At 40.6% G+C, this 20,858-nt stretch overlaps 1 pseudogene; it reads left to right on the top strand.

The window, feature by feature from the left end:
- Positions 1-414: 414 nt before the first annotated feature.
- Positions 415-20,858, top strand: part of LOC109674661 (H-2 class II histocompatibility antigen, E-S beta chain-like) — a 37,182-nt pseudogene continuing 16,738 nt past the window's right edge.

Genomic DNA, 20,858 nt, shown 5'->3' on the forward strand with positions numbered 1-20,858 from the left:
GATTTTACAAAAGTAATAGTTCCTGTTAAAGCCGATTTATTAGTTATTACCTTTGTATTAAACTCCAGCAACTGAATTCTTCAGAAAGCTGTAGGTTGTTAGGTCTCTTTAAACTGCAGTAAGCATAGAATTTAAAAACTTTTTTGCACCTCTTCCTTATGGAACAATAATCTTAGTCATAATATTTCAATGCAGATGTTATACTGGGGAACATTAAAAGCTCAAGCCTTATCAACAAGGCGGTTGTCACCTGTAATCCCTACTACAGGGAGGCAGAAGTAGGAGGATCCAGGTCTGAGGCCAATCTGAGCAAAAAAGTATGAGATACTATCTAAAAAATAATTAAAGCAAAAAGGGCTGGAGGCATGGCTCAAATTGTAGACCACTTGCCTAGTAAGCACAAGATCCTGAGTTCAAATCATAGTATTGTAAGTAAAAGAAAAAATAAAAGCCCAAACCTCCCTTATCTGGCCCCATTTCATTTAGGTTGTCCTCCTGTTCCATTGATAGATCTAGACTTCTCTTCTGACATGTCTCATTCCTGGATAATTTCTGGAATGTTTGGCTTTGTCTCTCACTTTCACGAATTTAAGCTATAGGAGGAGAGTGGTGGTGTCTTCTTTTCCTTCTTTGGATGTCAAAGGCAGCACAGGCTTGTGTCAGGTCAGCACTAAGGGAGATTTCACAGAATGCTCCAGATGGGTCCTGTTTAAGGAAAGGGTGAAGAGCTGTAGCTATGAGAGTCAGGAGTCAGGAGTGGGGTCTTTCCCCTAGAGGCTCCAGCAGAAGGTGGTGCAGGCAGTGGTGAGGGGCAAATCTTGGTCTGGCTCCTACTTGTTGGTCTCCTGCCCAGCACTGAGGGGAAACGGTCCCTAATGGCAAAGATACAGAGGGGTGTCCCCACCCCATGGGCTTCCTCTGTCTCTGCAATATGAACGATGAACCTGTAGGGAGAGATGTTCAGTCTTTCTGGTAAAATGGAGAGCTTTTTCTGCATTGAGCACCAATCCTTTTTTTCTCCTTTTATGGGTCCTTCATGGCAATTGTCAACTGTCACGCACTGCCATGTGTGTCATGCGTGCAGATGGCATCATGTGAAGGTAGAGGACGTCTGGGTCACTCTGGCAGCCATCTTAGGTTCAGCAGGTTTGGACTCCTGAAGAGAACTTGATCCTTCAAGCACTCAGTCCTCAAAGATAAGCAAGATTAGAGCCAGTAACAGTTCCTGTTTCCACAGCATGTTTCTTGGAGCAAGTTAAAACATGAACGTTACTTCTCCAATGGGATGAAGCGGGTGCGGGGGCAGTACCTGGTGAGATATGTTCGCTTCGACAGTGACTTGGGGCAGTACAAGGTGGTGACCAAGCTGGGGCGGGCAGATGCTGAGTACTGGAACAGCCAGAAGGACTGCGTGGCGCAGAAACGGGCTGCAGTGGACAGGTTCTGCATATACAACCACAGGATTGGCGAGAGCTTCACTGTGCAGAGGAGAGGTGAGCCTGGTGTGTGTGTGTGTGTGTGTGTGTGTGTGTGTGTGTGTGTGTGTGTGTGTGTGTGTGTGTGTGTGTGTTGACCTCTGTGGAGAATAAGAGTGAGTGGTAATTTCGGGAAAGAGAAATTTAGTTAATGTGCTTGGGGTGAAGGTTTCAGATAGGAGAGATGAGGGCTGAAAATGGCTAGGGACAGTGTAGGGAGGTTGGTCACACATTGTCCTCGATATTCACTGTTCTTAATCTTGAAGTAATCCCTGAAATAAAAGTGTGCTGTGTTGTTTCCATAAACAATTCATTGAGAATACAGTGTCAGACTAATTTTCATGTGTGAATCTGAGGGTGGGTAGGTAAGGTTGTGTCCTGTGAGGCACCTCTGACCTTAGGTTTCTTTATGTTTAAATTTCCTGCTATTTTTTTTCATTTGCTATTTTAGTGTATTTTTACATAGTTGAAGTAATAGTGTACTGGCCTTAAAATTATTATTTTTAATTTTTATTATCATATTATTGTTGCATTGGTGGTACATTGTGACATTTACAAAATGCTGATAATAATTAAATTCACCCCCTCCATCATCATTCTCCTTATCCCCTTTCCTGTTTCTTAGAATAGTTTCACCAGGTCGCATTTTTCCTTTTTCATACATAAGTACATGGAATTTCCACCATACTTACCTCCTTCACCCTTTCTTTATAGCCTCACCCCTCCCACTGGTATCAGCCCCTAGACAGGACCTGTTTTACCTTCTTGTCCTTCATTTTTGAAAAAATATTTTTACTTAAGATAGAAATGCAGGAAGTTTCATTATGACATTTCCATGCATATCTGTATTATATCCAGAATTAGTTCATCCTCTCCATTTTTCTGCTTTCTACCTTAGTCACCTTCTTATGGAGATTTCAACAGATTTAAATATTCTGTATTGATTCTTGTATAAAGGATACATAAACCATATTCACCTTCTTTTTTCTTTTACCCTTCCCCTTCTGTTAGTGCTCTCTCCTTACTATGACCTGTTTTTCATTTTTGTCCTTCCTTATTTAGGTGTCTATTTGTTGTTCAGTGGAATTTTTGTCATGGTATTACACTTACTGTACATGCGTTGTACTTAAGTCAGTGTAACCCGTCTCTACTGCACTTTCTCACTCTTTCCCCCATCCTGGTTAACAGATTTCAGCATGTTTCATTGTGTCTTGTTCCTACACATATGTGATGTATTTCATTATTATTTGCTATTTTTCTTTCCTTCTTTTCCTACTCCCTAGTCTCTACAAGTCCCACTTTTGGGTTCATGTTCTGTATATATTTGTATGTATATGTAATATTATTTGTATTTGTATTGGGCCTATATTCTACATATGAGAGAAAACATTCAGCCTTTGACTTTCTGAATCTGGCAAATATCACTTAAGATGATGTTCTCCAGTTCCATCCATTAACCTGCAAATGACAAAACTTCATTCTTCTTTATGGCTGAATTAAATTCCATTGCATATAAATATCACATTTTCTTAATTCATTCATCAGTTCTAGGCATCTTGGTCATTTCTATATCTTAGTTATGAATAATGTTGCAATAAACATGGTTGTGCAGGTGTCTTTATTACAACCTCAGTTACATTCCTTTGGGTATATCACAGGAGTGGCATTGCTAAATCATATGGTAATTCTATTTTTAGTTTTTTGAAGAACTTAAATACTGTTTTCTGTAGTGGCTGTACTAATTTACATTCCCACCAACAATGTATGAGGATTTCTTTTTCCCCACATCTTCACCAACATTTGTTGTTGTTTGTGTTCTTGATGACAACCATTCTAAAAGGAGTGAAATGGAATTTTAAAAATCTTTTTATTTTTTTAATTAGGATGTATTCATTGATCAGGGGGTATTCATTGTGGCAATTCTGAATAGCCTTACATTGAACATTGATTAGATTTCCCTCCCCTTCTTGACCCCACCCAACCTTACTTAAAGCAATTGCAAGAGGTTTCATAATTCTATTTTGTATATGTGTATGAAGTCCATCAATCATATTCCCTCACCTCCATCTTCTTCATTCACCCTCCTCCATCCCACAGGTGCCCCCCACATGCTGTACCTATTTTACAGTCCTGTTTTTCATTATTAATTCCCAAGTTGGTGTTCAAAGGGGATTCTTGCTATGAGTATACTTTACTTTGGACAGTTCAACCCCTTCCATTACTGTCCTTTATCCCTTTCCTCCCAACCCTCATTATTCAACAGTTTTCAGTACCTGTCCTACTCCTTACCTCCACAGATGTTATGTATTTTGGTATTGTTCACACTCTATCATTGTATTTTCCTTTCCCTCCTCCCCCAAGTTTCATAGAGAGTTCCACTATTACAAACATGTTCTACATACAAGTTTGTATGTGATCATGTTTGTTTTTGTGTATTTGTTTCTATTTTGCTTATTTGTTTATCATTTGTGTATTTGTTTATTTTTTGTTTATCTATCTTTCTGAACGTGGCTTCCTTCACTTTAACATGATGTCCTCCAATTGTCCTTCCAATCACATTGTATCATTCTTCCTTATGGCTGAATGAAATGCCACTGTATATATATATATACATATATATATATATATGATATGCCACATTTTCTTGATCCATTCATCAGTTGTAGAGTATCTGGGTTGTTTCCATAGCTTGGCTATTGTGAACAGTGCTGTGATAAACATGGGAGTGCAAGTGTCTCTTTTGTATTCTGACTTACATTCCTTAGAATGCATACCCAGGAGCTGTATCATTAAATCATATGGCAGTTCTGTTTTTAGTTTTTAAGGAATCTTCATACTGCTTTCCATAATGGTTGTACTAATTTGCATTCCCAACAATGGTGCATAAGGGTTTCTGTTTCACTGCATCCTCTCCAGCATTTGTTGTAGTTTTTGCTCTTGAAGATGGCCATTCTAACTGGGGTGAAATGAAATCTTAGTGCTGTTTGATTTACATTTCCTTGATAGCCAGGCAAGTTGCACACTTCTTTATGTATTTATTGACTATTTTTTACCTTTTCTTTTGAAAATTCCCTATTCAATTCATGTGCCATTTCTTATTGGGATGTTGATTCTTTGGAGGCTGAGTTTTTTTTAGTTCCCTGTAGATTCTGTGTAGTCCCTTATCAGATGAATAGCTGATAAAGATTTTCTCCCATTCTGTGGACAGTCTCTTAAGTCTACTGATTGTTTGTTTTGCTGTGTGGAAGCTCTTCAGTTTCATGTAGTTCTATTTGTTCATTCTTTCTCTTAGTTACAAAGCCATTAGTGTTCTGTTTAGGAAGTCACTGTCTATGCCTATCTGTTCCAGTGTATTTCCTACTACTTTCTGTAATTATTTCAAAGACCTTACATTAAGGTCTTTGATCCACTTTTAGTTGATATTGATATAGGGGTGAAAGTCAGGGGTCTAGTTTCAATCTTCTATATGTGAATATCCAGTTTTTCCAGCAACATTTGTTGAAGAGGCTATCTTTTCTCCATCATGTGCTTTGGGCTCCTTTGTTGAAAATCAGTTGGCTGTAGCTGTTTTGGTTTATGTCTGGGTCTTTTATTCTATTTCATTGGTCTTCAAGTCTGTTTTTGTGCCAATATCATGCTGTTTTTATTGTTATTGCCCTGTAGTATAGTTTGAAGCCAGGTGTTGTGACAACTCCAGCATTGGACTTTTTGCTCAGAATTGCTGTGGCTATTTGAGGTCTTTTGTGTTTTCATATTAATTTTAGGGTTGACTTTTCTATCTGTGTGAAGAATGTTACTGGAATTTTGATAGGGATTGTACTGAATATGTAGATTGTTTTTGTCAGTATAACCATTTTTACAATGTTGATTCTGCCAATCCATGAGCATGGGAGATCTGTGCATCTTCTGATGTCTTCTTTAATTTCTTTCTTCACTGATTTATAGTTTTCATTGAAAAGGTCTTGGGTTTCCTACAATTAATTTATTCCTAGGTATTTTTTGAAGCTATTTTAAACAGGGTTGTTTCCTTGATTTCTTTCTCAGTCTGTTCATTGTTGGCATATAGGAAGGGTACTGATTTCTGTATATTAATTTTGTATCCTGCTACTTTGACAAAAGAATATGATTTCTAAGATTATTTGTGTGGAGTTTTTAGGGTCTTTCAGGTTTCAGATCATATCATCTGCAAACAGGGAAAGTTTGGCTTCTTCCTTCCTTACTTGAATCTGTTTTATTTCTTGCTCTTGTCTTATTGCCCTGGCTATAATTCCAAAATTATATTGAATAGGAGTAGGGGAAAGTGGGCATCCTTGTTTCCTTCCTGATTTTAGTGGAAATGGTTTCAGTTGTTCTCCATTTAGTACAAGGATGGCTATAGGCTTGTTGTATATAGCCTTTATTATCCTGCGGGACATTCCTTCTATTCCTCGTTTTTTCAGGGTTTTTCTCATTAAAGGGCGCTGAATTTTGTCAAAGGCTTTTTCTGCATCTTTTGATCATATGATCATGTGATTTTTGTCCTTACTTCTGTTTATATGTTGTATTACATTTATAGATTTGCATATGTTGAACTGTCTTTGCAGTTTATGTTGTATGATCTTTTCAATGTGGTGTTGAATCGGTTTGCCAGTATTTTGGTGTGAATTTTATCATCTGTATTCATTACAGATTTAGATAATTGGTTTCCTTTTTTTTTGTTGCATCTTTGTTGGGTTTTGAAATGAGTGTAATACTGGCTTCAAATATTTGTGTGACTAACGGACTCATTTTGCCAAATGTTTCTTTTTTTGAGATAAGTGTCTTCTTTAAGATATCCTTGGTCAGTTCCCAGAATATAGTAGCAATCATTTGTGGAAGCATGCAAGGTCAGAGAGAAAAACCTACTTTTTAAAAACCTGTATGTTGCAGCCAATGGAGGGATTATAAAGCTTAAAAGAGAGAAAGTCGTGCCTATGTGTTTTTAATCAAGTTCTTTACTAATACAGTGTTTATCTCTGAATTTCTGGCTCCTGTTTCTTAAGCTTCATTTTTCCTGCTTTATTCTGCCTCACTTAAACATGGAACCTTCAAATATAAGAGGTCAATGTACACTAAAAACATGTTTCTCAGTTTTCATTTTCTATTTACTTTATTTCTAAGTTTCTCAACATTTTTCAAATTTATTGGCCTAAAGTTTTCACCATAATAAGAATTATCTATTATTTCTTACACACTCTGGCCAAGCCCTTTACCACTGAGCTATAGCTAGCCCCAAGAATTATCTATTATTTCTATCTCTGGGGTTCTACTGTTTTCTAAGTGATTTTAAGTATTCTCTGTTCTGTAAGATTTTTTTAATACTTTGTTGATATTTGAATCAGCACTTTCTCCAGTTTGTGGTACATATTATGCTTTTTAATATTTATTTCCATGTTAAGTATGTAAATGTTTTATTTAGTGAAATATGTGGCAAAATTCTTTGTAGTAATTTCCCATCAATCTTTAAATCTATCATTTTTTGTGGCATTGTGAAAATGCTTCCCTTCAGATTTCCCCTTCTAAAAACATGCATTTATTGAGGTTATAGTGAGAGAATGTCCTAGGCATAGCCGGGCCTCAGTGTCAGCTGCTAAAGAGGGACAGTTGTGACAGAATAGACATATGTGTTTTGTCAAGGAGGATCTTAGTGGGTGTAAAAGTATGACCATTTTAAGGAATGACTTCCCTTGCTGCTTCTCCCTTTATACCTTCAGCACTTCTGCTTCTTCTGGGACTCAGTTCTCAGCCTAGAGAATCAGTTCTGTCAGTCCTGAGACCCAGGGTGGAACTCTTTGTGGTATCTTAAGGTGTGAGTGTGTAGAGGTGGAATTCCTGCAATTCCACACTCCACCTACCCTTCCACTCCGTTGTTGTTCCCAGTTTATCCATACTACTTTGACTTCTCTCCGAGGAAATAATAATGATAAATAATAAATAAATATGCTAAGTTCTAGTTACTGCTTTACATATTGTAGGTGTATGAATCTCATATAATCATAAGAGGTAAATGAGAAACACTATCCGCCTTATATTTGAGAAATTTGGGGCACGAAGATATACAAAAACTCTCTGCAGTTGTACCACAGAGGCAGAGCCTGAATTTGAACCTAGGCAGTCAGGCTGCAGAAATTATACCTCTAGTTAATAACCTATATGCTTTGGAAAGATTTTTATACACTTTAATTCAGAAATGAATAATCATCAAGCTAGGAAAAGCAACAAAAATACATACATAAGCATGTATGAAAATAGAATAATTAAGCTCTTTAAAAATTGTGCAAAAAAGAAAAGATATGGATAAGAAAGTATAATAGAGGGTGAATATGATCAAAGTACATTATATGCATGTATGAGAATACCACAATAAAGCCCCTTTGTACAATTAATATATGCTAATAAAAATATTAACAATTATTTAAAAAATCCTTTCTTCAACATCTCTCAAATATAATAGGTCCTTGTAGTAGGAATTAAATGCAGAGTTCATGACAGTGGCTCCTGTAAGGCTTCATGGCCAACTCTGAGTGTACCTGTGTAACAGGTACTCAAAAGCTGTTTTTGATGAAAAGGTCGGACTCCTTACTTGAGCCCAGGAATTTACTGAACGCAGCATAAAAACTGGCATCACTGTCTCCAGTTTGCATCTGTCTCCTTTACTCAGTCTCTCTCTTGTAATCACCTGGGGTTCCAGGAAGGACAGGGCTAGGGAGATAACATCTTTACAGGTAAATTACCCACAAGGAAAGGAATAGCAGAGCCTCTGCAGGATAGACCACTTGACCAGTTTTGAGACAGTGACCACCTGTGGCTGCCAGCTAAGCCCTCCTATTACCATCTAACACACCTGTGACTGGCACTACTTAATAATTACACCACCTCTCCCCATGTCCTGAATTCTTCCTCTTCTAGTAAAACCTAAAGGAAAAGTCTGTATGGGAAAGATGGATTGAAATGCATATCCTTCCCCATCCAACTGCCTGCCTATGCCAGTCAATTAAATTTTCTTTCTCTGACATCCCCCATTACTTGTTTCTTTATTGGGCATATTGAGGCAAAATGGAAGACCTGACCTATGGAACCCAAGAGTTTAGGCCTAGGACAAATACTCCTGCAATAACTGGAGCCCCGACGCATAAGACTTGGCTCTGGTCACCATGTTTAACTAAATTAAAATGAAATTATGTCATAAGTAGAAAAATGGAAAGACGAATTTATTTGCAGCATTGGCCAAATCTGGGAAGAAAGATATTCTGAATCCATCTTGCCTAGCCCACAACAAAGATACAACATATAGAAAAGCTGATGAAAGTCAGGAAATATGTATACATAAATTTAATTGTGGGCCCCAGGTACCAGAATTGGGAGGTAAACATTCTCCTGGCTACAGTTTCTTTCTTTCTTTTTTTATTGTTGTGCTTGGGGTACATTGTGACATTTACAAAAGTTCTTACAATCTTTCATATATATCATAGTTGAATTCATCCCCTCCATCATTCTCCTTTATCCTCCCTCCTTCCATTCCTGGAATAGCTCCAACAGGTTCATTTTTCCATTTACATACATTCCTAGACAGTATTTGCACCATACTTTCCCCACATCCTCCCCTCTCTGACTGGTACCAATTCTCCAGACAGGATCTGGTCTGCCCTCCTGTTGTCTGATATTGCAAAAAAAAAAAAAAAAGACATGTTTGCTTATTGAAGATAGCTATACAGGGAGTTTCCTTGTGACATTTCCATATAAATATATGTAAAACCTGAATTGGGGTCATCTCTATTTTATCCTTCCACCTTAGTCCCTTTCCTGTGGTGATTTCAGCAAGTTTAAAAATTCTATATTCAGAAGTATAGGAAGGATATCAACCATTTTCACCTTAACCTCCTTATTTTACCCTCCCTCTCTCATATGTGACCTCTCTTTAGTGTGACCTGGTTTTCATAACATTGCTGTATTTATATTAGGCCTATACTGCACATACAAAAGAAAGCATACAGCTTTTCTCTTAAGATGATGTTTTCCCATTCCATCCATTTACCTGCAAATGACAAAATTTCACTCTTTACAGCTGAATAAAATTTCATTGTATATAAACACCACATTTTCTTAATCCATTCTCAGTAGTGGGGCATCTTGGCTGTTTCCATAGCTTAGCTATTGTGAATAATGCTGCAATAAACATGAGTGTGCAGATGCCTTTATTATAACCTGTTTTACATTCCTTTGGGTATCTCCCCAGGAGTGGTATTGCTAAATCATATGGCAGTTCTATTTTAAATTTTTGTTTTCCATTATGGTTGTACTAATTATATTCCCATCAACAGTGTATAAGGGTTCCTTTTTCCCCATATCCTTGCCACCATTTTTTGTTTGTGTTCTGGATGGTAGCCATTCTAACAGGAGTGAAGTAGAATCTTAACATGGTTTTGATTTGCATTTCCTTTATGGCCAGGAATGTTGAGCATTTCTTCATGTACTCTTTGGCCATTTGGATTTCTTCCTTTGGAGAAGCTCTGTTCAGTTCATTTGCCCATTTCTTCATTGGCTCATTGATTTTTGGGAGAGTTTAGTTTTTTGAGTTATCTGTATATTCTGATTATTAATCCCTTGTCAGATGTATATCTGGCTAAGATTTTCTTCTATTCTCTTGGAATTCAATTCAATTTCTCTTCAATTTGGTGGTCATATCTTTTATTGTACAGAAGGTTTTTAATTTCACATAGTCCCATTTGTTAATCCTTTTTCTTAGTTGCTGAGCCATTTGGGTTCTATTTAGAAAGGCATTGCTTATGCCTACTAACTTCAGTGTATCCCCTGCTCTTTCCTACACTAGCTTCAAAGTTTCATGTCTTATATTAAGGTTCTTAGTTGGTTGGCCATTTTCATTGTCAGCATAGAATTTCCAGTATAGGGCTGGTCCTGAAAAAGAATTTTAATTCCTTGAATTTCTAGGGTCCTCATGCATAAGTAGACCTGCAGGGACTTGAACCTTGTTTTAGAAGTGGCAGAAAGGTAGGTGATGGAACAGGATCACTATATCTTCCTGACTTAATTTCTCTGTCTTTTCTCAACTAGTTGAGTCCAAGGTGACTGTGTATCCCTCAAAAACACAAAGCCCTGCAGCACCACAATATCCTGGTCTGCTCTGTGAGTAGGTTCTACCCCGGCCACATTGAAGTCACATGGTTCTGGAATGGCCAAGAGGAAGAGGCTGGAGTTGTGTCCACAGGCCTGCTGCAGAATGGAGACTGGACCTTCCAGACCCTGGTGATGTTGGAAACAGTTCCTTAGAATGGGGAGGTTTATACCTGCCAGGTGGAGCACCCAAGCCTGATGAACGCTGTCACAATAGAGTGGAGTGAGTAAGAAAGTGCATGACCTTATAGATTCCACACATACTATGAAAGGACCTGGTTTTCTCCTGAGTGGCAGGTTTTTCTCCCTACACTGATTTCATTTATTCCACATCCCTCCTTCAGTTCAGGTCACTGGGGCTGGCCCTGTAATGTTTCTACAAATATCAGTGGCCCCTGGGGAGGCAATTATGTCTATCAGTCACTGTTTTTTAAGTTTCTTGTGACATTACAGTCATGGTCACCCTTTGGCCCTGCCTCCAGACTCTGTTCCACAAGTGGGCGTGTGTTTTTGTTGCTCCTGCTCTGTGTGGTTCATTGTGATCTGAGATGAGCAGCAATGCAGGGTCCTTCCTGATGTGAGGGAAGTCCAGTCTTAACTCTGCCTTTTATTAGCTGTCATCCCTCACAAGCTCTGTAACCTCACTGAGTTCCAGATCAACCCCCTCCCACACACACATCAGATGATATTTCAGGCTGTGATATTTGTAGGCCAGAAAGTGACCATGCGGAGAGGAGTGATCTGGCCAAGAGATTCATTGCTGGCCTCGCAAGGAGCGAGCCATGTGGGAGAGAGAGAGGGAGCCACCAGAGTGAGAGAGAGAAGGGCAGGGGCTTAAATACCCCTCAGTGAGACTTGGCATGATCTGATTGGTTAAGATCATATGATTCATGCTGATTGGAGGAAGGGGCAGAAGGGAAATTTAAGCTAAACATGAGGCAGGACCGTGACCTTGGGAAACAGAAACTTAAGGGTGTAGTAAGAACCGAAACCTATCGGCGCCATTATTGCCAACATTCCTCCCTTTTTGTTTGTTTAAGGAAGGGGGGCGTTGTGTTCACTCTGACTTCTTCAAGCTGGCAAGGGGCGGCGTAGGGGAAGGGAGAGTTAGTTGGCAAACAGCGTTGGGGCGGTGAGTCTCATGATGGCGTACACCCAGGCTCCAAAAATGAAAATTTCTTCCTCTCTGAAGTTTGGTGAAGGTCCCTTGTAGCCAAAAGTCATAGAGAGTCTTGAGCCAATCCTCTGGGCTCCATATGGCGGGTATTAACCATCTGTCTTCACGTAGGGAGTCGAGGAATTGTAGCAGGCATTCTATGAGGGGTTCTTGATGTTTATAACCCGATGTCCTGGTACGGTCCATTGTCGGTATCTTCTGGATGTGTTAGTAGGGGTTGGTATCCTTGAAGGAGAAGCTGGTTAAAGGTATGGTTACAGGTTTTGTTGACCTGAGTTCATAGAAACTTTTATAGACAAGGTAGGAGGGTGCAAAAGGCGATTAGCATGAGTACAGGTCCGAGGAGGGGTAAGAGCCAAACAACAAGAGGGGAGTGTAGTAGGTCTGTCAGGCTAGTCTTTGTGGGTTTTCTTAGGAGTTCCTTGGCCAAGTCTGTTCACTTTTTGGTCTCTTTAGCTGCCTCCTGCTGGCAGGGGGTGTTGAATGGGGCAGGATCCTCAGGCTCCTGTGTCCTGGTGGGGGCCCTCAGAGCAGTCCTCTGGACAGTTTTGGAGAGGGTGGTATCCCTGGAGGTACAGCTGGTTAAATTTTTGATTAGCAATAGCAGACATGCAGTATGATACAAGGGAGGAAGCTTAAGAATAGGACAGCAAGAAGAAACTTAGACATTAGGATGGGCATTGACCAGGAGAACACTGTGAAATGTTGTTCCCTAGACAATTTCAAGAGTCCTCCAATTCCCTTCTCCATTTTTCTAATTGTTTCTTGAGAGGTGCTGCCATTGGGGGAACCCATTGAGCTTGACAGCAGTGGGTGTCATGAGAATGACCAGATGAGGGCTGGTCCATCGAAGTCCCAATGGAGCGGGTAGAAGATCCTTTTTGGAGAACAAGATGCCCTGGTTTAACAGAAATTGTTATAGGGTGGGGCAGGATCTGGTTTGCATGCTCTCTGAGAAGTTCCCTGAGAAGGCAGGTAGTCAGCCAGAGGAGCAGAGTCTGTTGGAGGCAAGTTTTCTAAGAGAAAAGGGTGGCCGTAAATTATCTAAGACCCAAATAGGAATATTAGGAGGAGCATAAAAAGGTGTCTGCTCAGGGACTGCATACCTAGGGATCTAAATTCTGCAAAATCCTATAACTGCCAGGAAAGCTGTAAGCTGTCTTATGGTAAGGGGGTTGGGAAACAGAAGATTGGGTTGATGCATTTATGACTCAGGGAGTGAGTCTGTCCCTTTAAGGCCACACCTAGGTAGGTGACCTGTGGGAGGCAGGGGCTGTCAGGATTTAAATGTAACACTCTTGGATAAAAGAGAACTTTAGCTCATTATTTTATATAAATTGACACTTTTAACTTTTTAAATATTTGTACCATATTTAGATAAAGTATAGCATAACACTGTTACAAGGTGGTCATTTAAGACACATAAGCAAATATGTAAATGAACTCTGACTTAATAGTACTTAAAGCTTGATAAGATCAGCAGAAAACACAAATAATTTCTTTGATAAAATCTTTCTTTGTAATGGTTTTTTGTAGATGTTACTCAGAGCAGAACAATATTAAGATAACCTTGTTATTTCATAGACATAGAGGATATGATTTTAGTTTGACATGACCCTAAAAATCTTTTAGGCAACTCTTAGATTATATTCAACTTTAACTTTATCATACACCGAAGCTTTTATTATACATTTTTCAAACTTACTCAGACCTTCATACAACATACTAAACCCTTTGATGGTTTGTCCTTATCCTTCCTATTTGAAACAATCTTTAGGACAAACCCTTCTTTACAAAATCCCTTTTCATCCAAAAAACCATCCTTTTTCCTTTAACTTCTCAAAAAATACATTTATTACCTATCTATATCCTTTCCAGTTGTTTACTTTGTAACTTGTATTTTAAAATTAACTTTTATAAGAATTTTAAATTTATTATAGGTGCTGGAGCAACTAATTAGTAGCCCTTATTGTTTTAAGGAATAGGCATAAGGACTCATCATCCCTCAGGCTTGAGGGGATATTGTTTTGGGTGTGGAAACTGTGAGGGATTTTTGAGTTTTATTTGAATAGAGAGGGCAGTCCTGGCTCACCCTACACTCATTTCATCAGTCCACACTATGGAATCTATTTGTTCCTGAAGGAGGGGGCAGCAGAGATAGCTGCCTGGGGGGGAGGAGAATTTGAGCTTTTAATTGAGATAGTAAATCCTGTCCCAGCAGGGACACTGGAGTTTCAGGTACTGTGAGGAAAGAGTGACAGAAGAGGAGGTCTCTCCAAGAGCAATCCAGAGGCCAAGTAAACTAGTGCTCTGGGGGCTAGCCAGATTTGCCCCGAATGACAACCTTTGTCATTGGATTGGGGACCCAGGAGAAAAAGGTAAAACAGAGAAATGGGCTCCACTGTCTAGGAGGAAAATTACCTTTTGTTTTTCTGCCATTATGGTTCCTCAACATTGATGCCAAGAAGTGGAGTGTGGACAGGAGGCTGGGACCCATCAATCCATAGGAGGTGGCACCTTGCCTTCCATCTGGTGACAGGGGCACTTAGACCTCCAGTGGTTACCCTTGCAGAGGGCAGGGTCCCGGTTGGGGGCAGGGCTGTCTCCCAGGCTGTCCCCCCTTAAGCATTCTCTGCAGAAGTGCCCCTCCTGTCCACCATGGTAGCAAGTTCAGGATACATGCCCCAGTTGGGTGGGGCCCTCTCTGAGAGCAGCAATGAGGCCATGGTGTCTCTTATCTTTTTCTCTCCTGTTAATAAGTTCCCGGACATACAGACATAGCTATAAATACAGACATGTCTAGCTGTATTACTTGGTTCAGTGACTTTTCCCTTCAGCCACAGTCTGAGTTTTTTATGAATATTTGGGGCTGACTGTTAGAAATTTATCTTTGAGGAGAACCTCTCTCACCTGTAACTCTGAGTCCACCATGGTATGCTTTCTGATAGTGTCCTTAATATGCTGTAGAAAGGTAAGAGGATTTTTTTTTAGGTTGTTGCTGTAAAGTTGTTATTTTACATTGACACCTGACACTCTGGAGAGCAAGTCTCTGAACTGTTCTGGGCCTCAGTTTCCTCACTTGAAGAATGAGGGATCTGGTCTAGGTTAAACTACATTTTTCCACTATGAGATGCTGAAGTGACATAAATGCCACTTATCTTCTTTACCATTTTTAAATTTTTTTAGTAATACTGGGGAATTGAACCCAGGGCTTTGCACATGCTGGGTGGACATTCTCCCATTGAGCTAATTCCTCAGCCCCAAATATTATTATTATTATTTTTTACTTTGGCTGTACTGGGTTTGAACTCAGGACTTTATGCTTGTAAAGCGGCACTCTACTGCTTGAGCCATATAGTCATTTCCAACCTGAGTGGCCTGGGCCAGAACCCATTGCTTTTCTAATGAGACAAGAGTCTGGTCTAGTAGAAGCATAATATTCTTTCATGTCAGTTGAAAGGTTTGGATCACAGAGATAAAGGCTTGAATGTATTTGTCTGGGCATCAGTACAGCTGTTTAGATGTTTTTAAATTTCCCTTAGATCTGATAACTGGAAGGGGATATATGACTTGCCCTCTTCCTACCATTGCCTGTTGAAGAAGGAAGCACTCGTTAAGAGGTTCTGAGTATTGGGGTGGCTTAGAAGGTAGAAATTTGTATAGGGGACATCAGTTTACTTTTTTTTACTTTTATAGAAAAGGTCTAATTGGAGTATGGTATTGTAATTTAAGGAACCCTGTGAAGGCCACTTCTCTTGGTCACCCAAGGCATACTGAGGCTGACCTTAGTACAAAGCTTCCAACATCTACCAGCCAGAAGACTGGAAGATGCAGGTCCCATCTAGAAAGATCAAAACATTAGGATCCTGTCTTTTAGCTAACAGCAGGCAGCCTCTTTAATAAAGGCTACCTTTTAAACAAAGAAAACATTTGTAAAGTTAGAGAAGGGCATTCAGAGGGCATTTCAGGCCAATAACAGTACCATACGGGATAGCTAGTGTTAATATTTGGAGGGAAAAATTTATGTTGAAGCCAAAGGTATAGAAAATTCTAAATGAGAAGTTTAGAGACCACAGTAATGTCTATTTTGTTACTTCTGGAACTATAACCTTGAGCTAACAATTGGCTTACAAGGGCTGGGTCTGATGTCCTGAGGTGTGATGTGGGGCTAGGAGCAGGGCTTGTGCAAGGCACCACTCCCTCCACACACACCTGGGACAAATGACCCTGACTGCCTAGGCCTGATCCTGTGGCCTGTCTCCCTTACCCCCTTCCTGTGTACTCTGCGTGCGTTTATTCTAGGGGAAGTGGCAGCGGGCCACAGCCATCACCACAAGTGGCTGGCGACCCAGGATGTACTGTGTCCTCTCTATGGATTTTCTTAGCTATGGCAGGCATTTTTGCTGTGTCCAGGAGCTGGCATCCTGGGCACAGTTGCACCTGTTTGCTTTCCCTCCTCCCCTTGTGGGGGTGGAGTTACTGCATGAGCATGGCAGCTGCAGTTTTTTGTAAGCGCTTTTTGTAAAGCATCTGACTTAAAGTTACTTTAGACTGAGAAGCCTGGCAAGCTAGTTGGAATAACTTAAGTCATAAGGTACCATGCTACAAGTTTTTCATGGGAGGCAGGGTCCCTGTAAGCCCAAGGAGGGGAAGGCAGACAGAGACAAAAGACACATGGTAAGACCATGGAGGAGGCAGAAAAGGTGTGCTGACATCTTAGGTAAGGGAGGGGAAGGCAGAGCCTGGAGGCATGACACACGCTTATGGGATTAGCCATCACCTGTGTCTCTAGGTTGCTCCATTGACTGGTACTGGCACACTTTAAGCAAAATGAAACCTCCACTCTTCGATCGCTGTCTCAGGACAAAGGGACATTAGATGGGAGGGGGAAGAGAAGCAGTTGTCAGATGCCATAATCAAATAGGACTCCACCAATGTAGCATGAGGCATACCTGAATAAATCCAGGGCTTGGTCTCAGCCCACAGGAAGGGAGCATGAGCTCTCCCAGAGCTGGAACTGCCTTGAGGCCAGAATTGGCAAGGAGTGGCTTGCTTAACTCCATGATGGGGAAAGTTTTTCAAGAAGACAGGAGGAGATAGGTATGGTAAGCAGTGCAAGAAATCTGTTTACATGGGGAAGGAGGAGGTTTGGGAGAGGAATTGGCTGATTTAGAAACTGGTTTACAGGCTAATAAAATCTACACAGGGGAACAGAAAGTACAGAGGGAGGGTTTGAGGGCAAGAAGCACATGTTTTGGCTTGCAGGTGGTGCAGAAGGCCGGATTTAGATGGAGGTATGAAAAGCCTGGGCATGTGGAATCTCTCCCCATCGTCCCAATCGCTCACAGTAGTTATATGTCCCATAAAAGGTTGGAATCTAAAGACCCAAAAAGGGGCAGTGACTTTGGTTGTCTAAAGGATAAGTGGGCCAGATCTGAGTGCAAAAGCAGATCAAATTTTTGGTTTTATATCTGGGGTCAAACCCAAGGTGTCCAAGTTATTGAGGAGGCATCTCAGTGGGGAGTCAGACAGCAAAGAGGATGTGGAGGCCCCCATTGTGGGACCCGGTCCCAGAGGGTGATAATGGAAGGATATTATGAATCGCGGGGTGTCCCCACATAGCTCAAATATCTGAGAACAGTACAAGGTGCACGAGAATCAGCCGTCATTGAGTTCTAGTGGCTTGTAGGGCCAAAAGGCCAAGGGCTGTGGGTCACCCAGCACCAGGCTTTCTGGCAGACAGAGAGCACGAGAAATAGACCCAAGCCTAGGATGAGAGGGAGGGGAACCCCTCTACTGTCTGAGCCCCAAAGATAGCCAAAAAAGGGGGAAATGCTTAAACCCCAGAGACACTGAAGAGAGAGACTGCAAAGGGAGCCCAATAAGGGTAGGTGGACTCACCAAAGAATATACAGTGCTGGATGCTAGTGAGGACGATCAGGAGGATGAGTCCTGGCCAGTCGTGTCCTCAGGGTGGTTGTGGGTTGAGTCGGAATTGGACTCAATTTCCCCACTGGGATTAGTGGGGAAACCCGATCCGAGTCACAGCACCAAATGTAGGCCCCAAAGTGACCACATGGAGAGGAGTGGTCTGGCCAAGAGATTCTTTATTGCCTGCTCAGCAGGAGCGAGCGGCATGGGAGAGATAGAGGGAGCCGTGAGAGCAAGAGAGAGAAGGGCAGGAGCTTAAATACCCCTCGGTGAGACTTGGCACAATCTGATTGGTTAAGATCATATGATTCATGCTGATTGGAGGAAGGGGCAGTAGGGAAATTTAAGCTAAACGTGAGGCAGGACCTTGACCTTGGGAAACAGAAACTTAAGGGTGCAGTAAGAACCAAAACCTATCGGCGCCATTATTGCCAACAACATTTAAATAAGCTCATTGTGTGAATCTTGTGGCTGATCAAGACTTTGATCTTTGTTTCTAGGAATGACTGAACCTAATTCTTCTAATGCAGGCCTCCTCCTCTGTGTCAAACTCTGAATCTCAGTGTCTAAATGAAGAAAAGTTGGATTTGGGGTAAAAACTCCTAATCCTGCCTTCTATTTTCAGGGGCACAGTCTGGATCTGGAAAGGGCAAGATGTTGAGTAGAGTTGGGGGCTTTGTGCTGGGTCTGCTCTTCCTTGGGTTGGGGCTGCTCATCTACTTCAGGAATGCAAAAGGTAAGAAAGCTATTGGTGGCTTAGACTTTTCGGGGGGAGGAGGGGGAGAAATGTGGCTTTGCTGAGGTTAGTTCTGAGGATATCAGTGGCCATGTGAGAAGACTTCATTTCCTTAGGCAACCTCAGATTTAAAAGAAATTATTAAAGCCACTGTCTATGGTTATTATGTTGAAGTCTAAAGGTTTGTTGCTTATAAAGTAAGGAAATATTAAAGAGATGTTAGTTTGAGAACATGCGATAGTAAGAGCCAATTATTACTGGCTTTGTGAGACAGGAGCTTTCTGCATCAGCACTCCCACTGTTTGTTCTCTATTCTCTTCATGGCTCATGTGGTTTATGGTGTTAGAGAAATCTCAGGTGGCAGAACTGAGGTTGGAGACATTCCGTTCTGGGACATATTGTCTTCATATATTTGTCTTCTCTTCTCTTTTGCAGGTCACTCTGGACTTCATCCAACAGGTAATGTCCTCTAGTCCTCTTTCAGAGGTAGAATTGCTTTCCCTCCAACACATGAAATGAGGCAGAGATACTGGGAAAGGCTTTGAATCCAAATTTCTGATAAGTCAGAACATTCGTCTCTGAAACTCATTTGTTTCTTTCATTTGTTTTGTGTTCTTGTGGTCCAGGCAATCAAACTGAGGGCCCATCCATGTAAGGCAAGTGATGTACCACTGCACTATCTCCTAGTCCTTCTCTGCAGTTAATAAAAATCTATGCTCTGAAGTAGCATTGGCTCAGGAAGACTTGATTTTTTTTGTCTTCTTACTTTACTGCTATCATGAGAGGCCTGAAGGGCAGAAAAATTCCACATTCAGAGTTCATTCTGAAAACACCACTGTCCTGTCTTCTGTAGGACTCCTGTGGTGAAGTGAAAGTGAGGGCACTGAGGAAGAACCTCTGTCCCTATCTTTCCATATCATGAAAATGCTTCCTGCTTGGCTTTCATACTTCCACAGTGAGAGTGCATTCTCAGTCCTGGATCCTGCCTAGATCAATGACTCTAGAGAATATGTCCACAGGGATGCTTTCCTCAGCTCTCCCAGTTTTGAAAACCCCAGTAGATTCTGCAGCACCTCTTCCTTCTCTCTTGGTCCCTTTTGCAATTCAACCATTACTACCTCCTGTGTATCTGAACTCACCTTGTGCCATAATACTTAGCTATATTTTTTGTCATATAAATGTGGTAAAACATTCTATGCTTCACACAGTTTGAAGGACAAGATATTGAAAAGAAAAAATACAAAGGAAGGATTGCCCATCCGGTTAGTTAAACTCACGTTTGTTAACCAATTTCCCTCTTATAACTATCTAAATCCACTTCTTATTAATTCTGTTGCTCCTGAGACAGTACCAGGCATATGTTAGTACTGTAAGAATTTGCTTCTACATTAGCTTTAATATTCAACTAGGTACAAGAAACAGTGCATACAAGTTTAGAGTAGGTGGAATCTACCTACTCTATAGTCTCCATAGTCAGAGGCTATCTAAGGAGAATGATGAAGGGTATGAATTTAACTATGATATATTGTAAGAACTTTTGTCAATGCCACAGTGTACCCCCAGTACAACAATAAAAAATGATAAAAAAGAGCGTATCTATACTTCTATTGACAAACGAGAGCAGAGTAAGGAATATAAACTGTAATAGGCCCTGATGGAAACTACATGAATATAAGATAGGCTGTTTCATATTACCAAAAGTGGATTATCCATTGTTTAAAGAAAGGGCTGGGTTCCAGTGGCTCATGCCTATAATCCTAGCTACTCATGAGGCTGAAATCAGGATGATTGTGGTTTGAAGCCAGCCCAGGAAAACAGTTCATGAGACCCTATCTTGAAAAAACCCATCACAAATAAAGGGCTGTTGGAGTAGCTCAAGGTGTAGGCCCTGATTTCAAATGCCAGTACTCCTCCCACCCAAAAAAAGTAGGATAGCTCCAATATCTGGACACTAACAAATGAAGTAGGTTCACAACTCATTTTAACCTTATCACCTCAAAACTGCTAAGATGATGGTCCCAGGTCTTCCTAAACAGTGGCAACTAGACTAGAATCTGCTAAATAACTGGCTTCTCAGTGCACATCATGGTTCTTCCTGCTATCATTAACACACAAATGACAGAAAATATCAATCTTTTAAACAAAAACCACATAATGCATCTGAAAGTCCCACACATAAGTATGCTGTGAATTTTTAAAATCTGTTCATTAAGAACCTAAATATAAATAACAAGCATGAAAATACTAGTAATAAAACATGATGGTTTGGCCATTTTATTTTAGCCCTAATTTTGTGAATATATCTAATTTGTTAAGTGTAAAAAAGCAAAAGCAATATCCCAGAAGAATGACAATGACCAGGAAATTCAGACTGTGGCTACTCATGACA

Source organism: Castor canadensis, chromosome 8, assembly GCF_047511655.1.
Source record: "Castor canadensis chromosome 8, mCasCan1.hap1v2, whole genome shotgun sequence".
In the NCBI taxonomy this organism is placed as follows: domain Eukaryota; kingdom Metazoa; phylum Chordata; class Mammalia; order Rodentia; family Castoridae; genus Castor; species Castor canadensis.